The following is a 10,154-nucleotide window of genomic DNA, read 5'->3' as shown; positions in this document are numbered from 1 at the left end:
GGAGCAAACTTACACTTGTCTTCACCTTTTCCAATAAGAAAAGAATTGAAATATCGTGCCACACCCCAGCTAACACAAAACAATCTAGAAACGTTCTTCGAACGTATTTGAACGTTTTGTGTTAACTGGTACCAAATTTTTTATTTTCTCGTTTGTGGAATTCTTTACATGCAGTGCATATTAGTCTTACTGCCCCAGATTCAAAAATTTTAAATGCAAAAGTGTTTTTGTGAGCATCACTCAAAGCAATTTTTTCAAATAAATTTAGAACTTTATCTGTCTCATTTGCAAAGTTTTTTCAAAGACGTAATTTACAAAAAAAGTTTGACATATCCTTAAGTTCATATTTCTGTTCACATGTTAAACTATCCCAATGTTCTATAACTTTTGGTAACAATCATTTTGGTAATCCCTCATTTCTTTGAACTTAATGTTAAACAGTGGATTGACAGAATCTAAATCTGACATATTTGTCTTAAACGAACAAATTGACTTTTTCAAAGTTTTTTTCCATGTCTTTGTGTCTAGAATATCACAAATATGATCCAATAAATCTGTTAAAGAACTCAAACTTGGTACAGCATCCCTGGAGGCCATTTCTAATAACCCTAATGATTTCTTGATCAGTTAATCAACTGAAAGTTTTGATAATGTTTTAATATTTGTTTGTTCCATCCAGTGGCGTACCTAGGGTAAATAGCGCCTGGGGCAAACATCGATCTCGCGCCCCTCTTCCCCCAGATAAAGTACTTAATTACAATTTTTTGATAAATGATGACACAAACTTTATTTTATATAATATATTCATTTTATATGATATATTATTTCTTAACTTATTTTATATAATTCTCGCTTATTGTATCGCAACCAAGCCTCTTTTGCGCCCCTTTCAGGCTGGCGCCCATGGCACGTGCCCTGCCTACCCTACCCTAGATACGCCACTGGTTCCATCTCCATGGAAACAGTTTCCAGTATCTTTCTCAATATTATCTAACATTTCCTCTTATACTTGAAGCTGTGCAAGAATTAAAGCTTCTGACATAAATCTAGATCTTGTACCTACTCAGGGGAGTTTTTTAAAACAACTTTAATAACATTATTGACCTTGTTCATACTGACTTTTAATGATAACTTCTCGAATACCATTTGAATAACGTCCTCTTTCAAATGTTACAATTTCCTCATCTTCCAACAATTCCAAAAAGAACATTTACGTAAATGTTTTCTTTGTTTTTATGCTTCAACTTTTAAAAAGTCCTTTAACTTCTGACTTTATAAAAGTGAGATTTTTAATCGAAAATTGAAATTCTTTCGTTCGTTTTACTTAAATTATTTTTCACACGGTTTAATTTCTTTTTGAGATTTCTTTTTTCTTGACATTTCAACATTTGCATTTTTATTTTCTAGCATTTGAGTAAGGTTATTGAATTCCAAATTTAAAGTTTGAGATTGTTTTTCAAATTGTGCTTTTGATGCAACAATTTCTTTTTCTTTTTTTTTTTCAACTTTATATCTTGATAAACAATCTTCGTGTTTAAATTTCGAATTTTGTTCGTTTTATTCTTTAGCTTCAATGCACTAAACTTTTTTTCTAGGATTCAACAGGCTTTTGTTTGTTGTTGATTTAGTGCGTTACACTGCGTGGCTTATCTTACAAAATCTAACTTCTCTCCATTGCTGGTTTTTACAGCTAATTTAAGTTTTTTTATTTTCACTTTCAAAATTATTCAACTGGTTATAATAGTCTTCAAAAATTTTAGAGTTTTGGTTTTGAGATGTAAGTCTTTTATAAGATTTTTTTCTTTTTCAGATGATGTTGATTGTAAAGATGATTGAACATTTGTTTCACATAATGGTGATATAAACTTTAAAAGGAAAAAATCTACTTTCTTTTTCTTAGTTAGTAACCTAACTTTTTGAATCACTCGTCTCATTTTCGAAAACGAAGTAAGGTCATTTTTAGCAATTTGGAAACTGTAAAAAAATTGTTGTCTAAAAATATGCACATATTGGCTAAGCTTTTGTCTTCTATATTTTGATGCCAGAAATACAAATCTCCATTCTGCATTTCAAACACCAAGATATAAAAAAACTAACTATATATCAAAGTTACATCAATAAGCGCTTTCTATGTAAGCATGTAAATAACTAGCGATGTAGGTTGAACGGAGAACCATAATAGCGCCAAGGAAAAAATCGAAAAAATCATGGAAATTTATTTTTTAAATTGCTAAAATCAGATATAAAAAGCAAATTGTTATAAAAACAAATATCAGATACTGTAATTTAATAAGCTTAATATTCTTTTATGAGGTGCTAGAATCCCAAAAAAGCGATGTAAAACAGCATATTTACTTGTCAAAATGTGTAAATTAACATAACTATGAAGAAAACGACTTGAAAAATTTTCTGGCTTCTTTTTTAAGGAGCTTTAAAAAATAACCTTTACAGAACTATATTTTTATTTAACATTTGCCAATGGAATGCAACTGACAATTTGGTTTGAAATTAGATAGCTTTAAAAATATTTCCTGAAAAAGTTGCCGAAAAATTCGCGTTTATGTTGAACTAGCGACATAGGAAAAGTCACGTGACTAAAATGCCTATTTAAAGTATTGGTTTTTCTAAATTTAATTAAGTAGATTTTTGTAATATCTATACAAGTTGAATCAACTAACACATCTACATAAAAATGCTTTTTTAATGTAGATGTGTTAGTTGATTCAATTCCTAAATTTGCAATCTTGTTAAACCAATCCAAAAGATATTCAGAGCTTGCAAAAAAGCACGTAGGGGTATATTTTAAATACTTATTGAAACATTTATTGCTGCTGCACTAATTTTCATTTACCGTAGTTTTCTTTTATTAATTCATTTTATCACTGTGTTCGACGATAGTTAAAGCTATAATTGTATGTTTTAGTATGGTACCTAACAAATTTTCCTTAAAAAAAAAAGTTATTTCAAAATCTTCTTTAGTTTTTATTTCATGGTAATTTAAACTTTTTAAACAAATAAAAATTTTAATACGTCTGTTTTTTTTTTTTTGTTTTTTTTTTAAATTCCTGTTTAGTTCCAGTCTCTTTAGTCTCCAGTCTCTTGGAGAAATGTGAAAAGTTCGAGCTACTTCTCGTTTTGGTTTTTATATTTTCAAAGAATTAAGCTTAAATTTATAATAACACAATATAAATATTATTACAGTATAAATCAAGATATCCGGATTAACCAAGGTATACAAGAATTACAAAAAAATTATTTAAAACTTATTTAAAACTTAATTATTTAAAAATTATTTAAAGCTTGTTATATTTATGAGTTGTTATACGTTTTTATTTTGAAACACTTTTTTAATTCGGAAAGAAAAAGATATAATTAATGAACACAATGAATGCTCAATGTAAAATCACACTTTTACAGAATTCAAATCATGAAATTTAAGTCGCTCTCATTTTCCAGGATGCGTGCTTTTGATTTTTTGATGCAGCGCAAAATCGCTTCAGCGTTTTATTTGCTTTGAAATAAGAGATTTATATATAGTTATGATAAGTAATTTTCTGCTCAAAACCATGTTTCAATTAATAGTATCTTCCAAGTAGGAGAGAATTTACCACCCCACCTTGTAAATTTTGTTCCACGTTATCAATTTTGTAGAGTTTTGATAGTTTAATGTTCTAGGTGCCAATCGGATTGCAACATTTTGTTACTCATTTTTATAATAATTTTTAGGAAGGGAAAGTATAAAAGTTCTAAATTACAAAATGAGAAAAAAAGAAGACATCAGTTTTAAAAAAAAAACAAACAGTTATTCAATATCTTTTGACCAATAAGCATCACTCAATAAGTGAAATATTAATTAAAGGTGATATATAAAGACGCACTATTGAGCGAATCCAAGATAAATTTAAAAATGGCCTCCCATTATGTGTTCGGAGACAAGACAAATGCGGTCGAAAAAAGAAAATAACACCCAGAAACGAGAGAATGCCAGCAAAAATAGGAAATGAAAATAGATTTGCTACATGTTCTGCAATTACCAGCAAGTTAAACGAGGTGGGACTAAATGTAGCAATAATCACAGTTCTACGAAGTTTGTATGGATTGGGCATTAGAAAGAGAAGGCAAGCAAAAACGCAAAAATTAACTTATGCCCAAAGAAATAAACACCTGGATTGAGTAAAGAAGAATGCTAGTTTCACGGTTGATGATTGGAAAGGACCAGTACAAAAAAGTCTTAAACTTATCTTTTACTTCAATTGAAGAAATGGTTTCCCAATAAGCAGAAAAAAATAAATATGCAAGATGGAGCCTCATGCCACACTGCAAAATCTATTAAAAAGTTATTAGCTTCTCAATTCCACAATTGGATTTGCCAGAGAACTCCTCAGATATAAACTCCATATAAAATGTATGGGAGTTATAAAAAAAGAGAAATTTCCATGGAGGTCTTAAATAAAAACCAAGTGATTTGAAAAAGTTATTTTGCGTCGTCTTCGTGTGGTAATAAAAAAATAAGGGAGAATCAACAAAATATTGAGGATTTCTTTTAATAAACATATTCTTATTATTATTATTATTATTACTTTGTGTATTTTTTGTTAGAAAGTAATTGTATTTTACATAAATGTAAAACTTCTGTATATATATATATATATATATATATATATATATATATATATATATATATATATATATATATATATATATATATATATATATATATATATATATATATATATATATATGTATATATATATATATATATATATATATATATATATATATATATATATATATATATATATACATACATACATATATATATAAACAAGTTTTATAACTAGAATAGCAAATAATAAAAAAAATAGCAACTCGGACTACTAATTTGATCAGGGACTGGACAACCTGCTTGAATATTTAATGCCGTCTAAACCCATTTATCTGGATCATCGTCTTCTCGGCCTATGTGACATGAAATAAATCTATGGGTTCAGCTCTGTGAGCAAATGTAATAATGGCTACAGAAAAATTTAGCAGCTCTAATCTGTGAAAATATAGATAAGTTGCTGAGCCAACCATAGCGTAGATAAAGTTTGGATTATGCTGAAAAAAGTTCAAACTCATATTTTTATTTTTCCATTTAATAACAAAAGAGTTCCAATAATCAGGACCGTTGTTTATTTTAAGTGATAACAATAAGGTTTTTTAGCTGTATTTTAAACGCCTTTATTAACAGCCTACATAAAAAAACCGTTATTCATGAACTAATGCTTTGATGAGAAAAGGTTTATCGATGTATTATCTTTTGTCGAAGTGATTTTTTAAAACTCAAATTAGATTTAAAGCTTATGAAAATGTCTTTTTGTTGTTAAATTTCTAGATTTCACGTACACCAGCAACGGCTTCTTTACACAAACATAAGCAAGATTCACTTTTTTGTTTGAATTCAGTTTCGCTAGTACCAGCTCTTAAATTTTCCATACTTAACGCTCTCCCTGGTAGTGGCAGTGCAGAAATTAAAATATGCGATTTGTTTGTATCCTTTTTGTAACCTTCTGTGCTTATCTTCATTTCCAGGTAACTTTTGGGTCGGTAATAGAGTTCAGTTTTACCGTCAGACATTTTTATGCAGTTAATGCGAGTCTACTTGCAATCCAACAGAGTATTTAAATCTTGCACATAAATAGTTTACGAATATTATCACGCGCTGTGTGATCCTCGTTATATAACAAAACAAAAACTAAAACGTTTTTTATTTGAATAATTAAAAAGCTTCAGGATTTGTGAGAAGAAAAGAAAAAACGAGACGAAATATTTGAAGTATGTCGTAAATATGTATATATTTCTTAAAACCAGATTTAAGTGAGCTATTTACAAGAGCAGTTTAACATTTCAGATTGTCGTTAAGTTGATTTTATTTTCCGTTTACCACACATTTTTTTTTACGCGTCTAAAATTTGTAAAGGTGTTATAAGGCTATAATAACTTTTAATGAGTTATCAAACTTTTGTTGAATTTTAAAAAACACGTCTTTAAAAGTTTGTTATGAACGTTTATAATGTTTGCATGTTTACAATGCGTCCTCAAACACATTTGGTTTTAGATTCTTACTTTATACAAATACTTGTTGTTGTTTTTTTGTTGCAAAATTGACGTTTTTATTTTTCTTTTCTTTTTATTCATAGTTATGAAATATTCATAATTTTTTTTTCTGCGTCATGAAATATTCATAAGTTTAAATTAGCCCTAATTAGCAATTAATTAATAACGTTAGAATTACAAATAACAGATTTCTTAACAAACTTCGATGTATAATATTTCAGATAATTGTTAAAATAGCTATAAATCAAATTGTATAGTGGAACTGATAAAACAAGCTGTTATTTTTATTTAGTCAATCAGTCAAATAATAAATTACAGTCAAATAATTATTTACAGTCAAATAATTATTTACTGTCAAATAATTATTTAACAGATAAATGATTAAAATCATAAACCATAAGTCACTTAAATAAAAACATGTATTTACAATTTTTTTTTTTTGTAACGAAAACACACGTATAGTAAAACAGCGATACGCATGTATACCACATATGTATAGGGGCTTTATGAGTAGCCTTATAAACAAGGTAAATGCTATTAAGTATTTTTTGGGAGGTGCGTTTCAAAAATTTTTAGGAAAATTGAAATTTATTGACTTAATATCTAGAAAAAGGTTTTTTTTCGGCGATCAAACAAGATTTAAATACTGATGTCTATACATATTTTTTCATCGAAAAAACTCCCCTTAGATTTAACACTGTATTTACTAGTCTGAGCAATCAACTTTTTTTGGATATGATGTCCCACTATCTTTCAAGATATTCCACATCTTGTCTTTCATTATTTATTAAGAGTAGATTCACGGTGCACAAAGGCCCCATCACCGTGAATAAAGGTATATTCCAGTCTTTATACGACGACTTCCACACTGTCGAAATCGCTATTATCAGCTTTGCTGCAATAGTGCGTTCGAATATTTTTAAATTGGGTAATAGTAGTACAATAGTAGCAAGATCGCTTTTTAACATGAGTTTTGATAAAATTTCCCAGTTGCCATATATATATATATATATATATATATATATATATATATATATATATATATATATATATATATATATATATATATATATATATATATATACAGTTGTGGACAAAATAATAGTAGTGTGATTAAAATTAACGAATTAATATTATTATCTTTAAACAGTTACTGAAAATGAAATTGTTGAAATTTTCTAGAATGCTGTACACCACTACATTAAATATATACATATACATATACATACATTCATATATAAATATATATATATACAGTGGCGTATCTAGGGTAGGGCAGGCAGGGCACATGCCATGGGCGCCAGCCTGAAAGGGGCGCAAAAGAGGCTTGGTTGCGATACAATAAGCGAGAATTATATAAAATAAATTAAGAAATAATATATCATATAAAATAAATATATTATATAAATTAAAGTTTGTGTCATCATTTATTAAAAAATTGTAATTAAGCACTTTATGTGGGGGAAGAGGGGCGCGAGATCGGTGTTTGCCCCAGGCGCTATTTACCCTAGGTACGCCACTGTATATATATATATATATATATATATATATATATATATATATATATATATATATATATATATATATATACATAACACAAGTTTGACAAAACTCAAAAATTACGTGATGAAATTTATCAAATATTAAATTTAAACTTGAACAGCTCTAAAACTGTGTTTGTTTTTTTATCGATAGTTTTTCACTTTAAGGCCTTTATCACACTAGCAAACTTTGGCAGCTAATTGTTTGGAAATAAACTGAAGCTGTGAATTTAATTTTTCTTGTAAGATTAGTTAAGAATTAAAAGTAGGAAAACGAAAATTTTTAACAAGAGAACATAAAAAATCAATAAAATTAAACAACTCGAAAATCTCGATAAACTTGATTTTAAAACAAATATCCAATAATAACATAAACTTGAGTCAAACTAATCGAGTTTTCAAAAACCAATTAAATTTTTTCATCGAATTTTTGCGAGTTCAAACAGTTCAAATATTTGATAATCAAATAGTTCAAGTTTACTCGAGTTTTTCAAATTTATCAAGTTTCAAACTCGAGCTAACATGTTCCTACTTTACACCACCCACATTTATTTTTTTTTATACATATCTTTTTCACTCTTTAGCTTTTATCATTTTTGTCTACTTCATTTCACACAGCCAAATCACTCTTTAAACCATTTTTTAATTTTCTAGCTCACATAAATAATTCCTAAAAGGTTTTGAGGAATGCTTTGGATCACCATTTTTATGAAAAACGAATGTTTTATAAAATAAACAACGAAAAACTTGTGAATTGCAAGATATATTTCATTTAGATGTTGATTTCGGGTACTCAATTAACTATAATCCAGGAATTTTTGATTTCATAAGAGACTTCAAATAGCTTGAATAAGATCAGTAGCGAGTAGAATCAATTGTGATCAAGTTGTTTGCGGTTAGAAACGATCAATGATAAATCGTATATAATCGGTTGCATTTTTTTTTTTTTTTTTTTTGTAATCTGATAACCGATTAAAGTCAGTAACAAGAGAGACCAATTAATCGCTTATAGTTATTGGTTAAAAACTATCAGAGATTACTCATTTATATAATTAAAAGCTTAAACCACGTTTAATCGTTTAAACTTTTTTTTTCAGAATCGACATCAGAAATCAAAATCAGAAACCAATCAAAGTTTGTTATTAAAATTCCATTCGATAGTTGTTAGTTACCAACAACAATCAAATTACAATCGGTGCCGATTTTTGTAAATTATGAAATAATTTTGCAAAATGTTCTGAAAGCTTCAAAGAAATTCCTACGCTTTATTGAATCTTTCGTAAATTCACTGTTACAATTATAGCAATAACTGTATTTATTTTAATTATTGCATTCTTTTACTAAAACTTTTTTTTAATGACTATCATTATTGATTTACATATACCGGGGTTGGGCAAAATAATGGAACCACCCCTAATAATAACAACCTGATATTCAAGTGTCTGTAAAGCCGTCAATGACCGTTTTATTTTTACTTTTATCATTTATTTCTAATGTACCTTGTCTATATTTCTAAGTAATATTTTTTTTTTTCACATAAAATTGGTTTAACAAAATAAAATTGCTCGGACATTACAGCCTATCCATTTTCAAAAGAGGCCAAATTGTCGGTGCTCGTATGGCAAGAATAAGCGTGATCAAAACAGCCCAGATGCTAAATACTTCAAGAGGTATCTCGAAAGTAATGAAAGGATTTAAAAAGCACGATAAAACCTCGTCATCAAAGCTCAATTCTTGATTGAAAAAAAAAGCTTTCTGACTGTCGTACTCTAACTCGAATTGTCACCAAAACCACCGAACAGCCGCCGTTATTGTGCTGCTGAACTTAATGAGCATTTCAAAAATTCAATTTCTAGATTTTATGAAAGGGCTGCTATTCGGAAAACTTTGTTTTCAATAACAAACGTTAAAAAACGTTTAGAGTGGTGTAAAAATCACCAAAACTGGTCTATGAAGTAGTGGAAAGATGTAATATTCCCAGATGAATCGTCATTTACACTACTTCCGACCACTGGTTGAGTTTACGTCTGGAGGCAGCCTAAAGAAGCATATGAGCCCAATTGGCTTTTTTCTACTGTGAAACACGGAGGAGGATCTATTATGATCTGGGGAGCAATATCGTAGAAATTAGCTGGCTCAATAGTTTCCCTTCATGGCAGAATCAAATAGTCATGACTATTTGACTATTTTACCAGATCAAATCCATCCAAGAATCTTAGAACTATTCCCGGAAGGCAACGCAGTATTACATCGTAAAAGTAGTCTCAGAATGACATGATGAATATTCTGAGGAAGTAACTAATCTTATCTGGCCACCACAATCGCCTGATCTTAATATTATTGAACATTTACCGTATTTAATCTGTAATTACTACCAAAGGTGATCCTACCCCTTATTAGAATAGATTTGATTGTTTTTGAAGGTGTGTTTGTTTTTGAAGGTGTGTTTGTTTTTGAAGGTGTGTTCATTTCCTAAAAAAACAAACCGAACAAGATTACAAAAAAAATTAGTTC

This window comes from Hydra viridissima, unplaced genomic scaffold (assembly GCF_058129835.1).
Source record: "Hydra viridissima isolate aposymbiotic clone 2 unplaced genomic scaffold, HvirCarnegie_v1 scaffold_15, whole genome shotgun sequence".
NCBI lineage: Eukaryota > Metazoa > Cnidaria > Hydrozoa > Anthoathecata > Hydridae > Hydra > Hydra viridissima.
The sequence above is the reverse complement of the archived record's forward strand: the minus strand, read 5'-3'. Positions refer to the sequence as shown.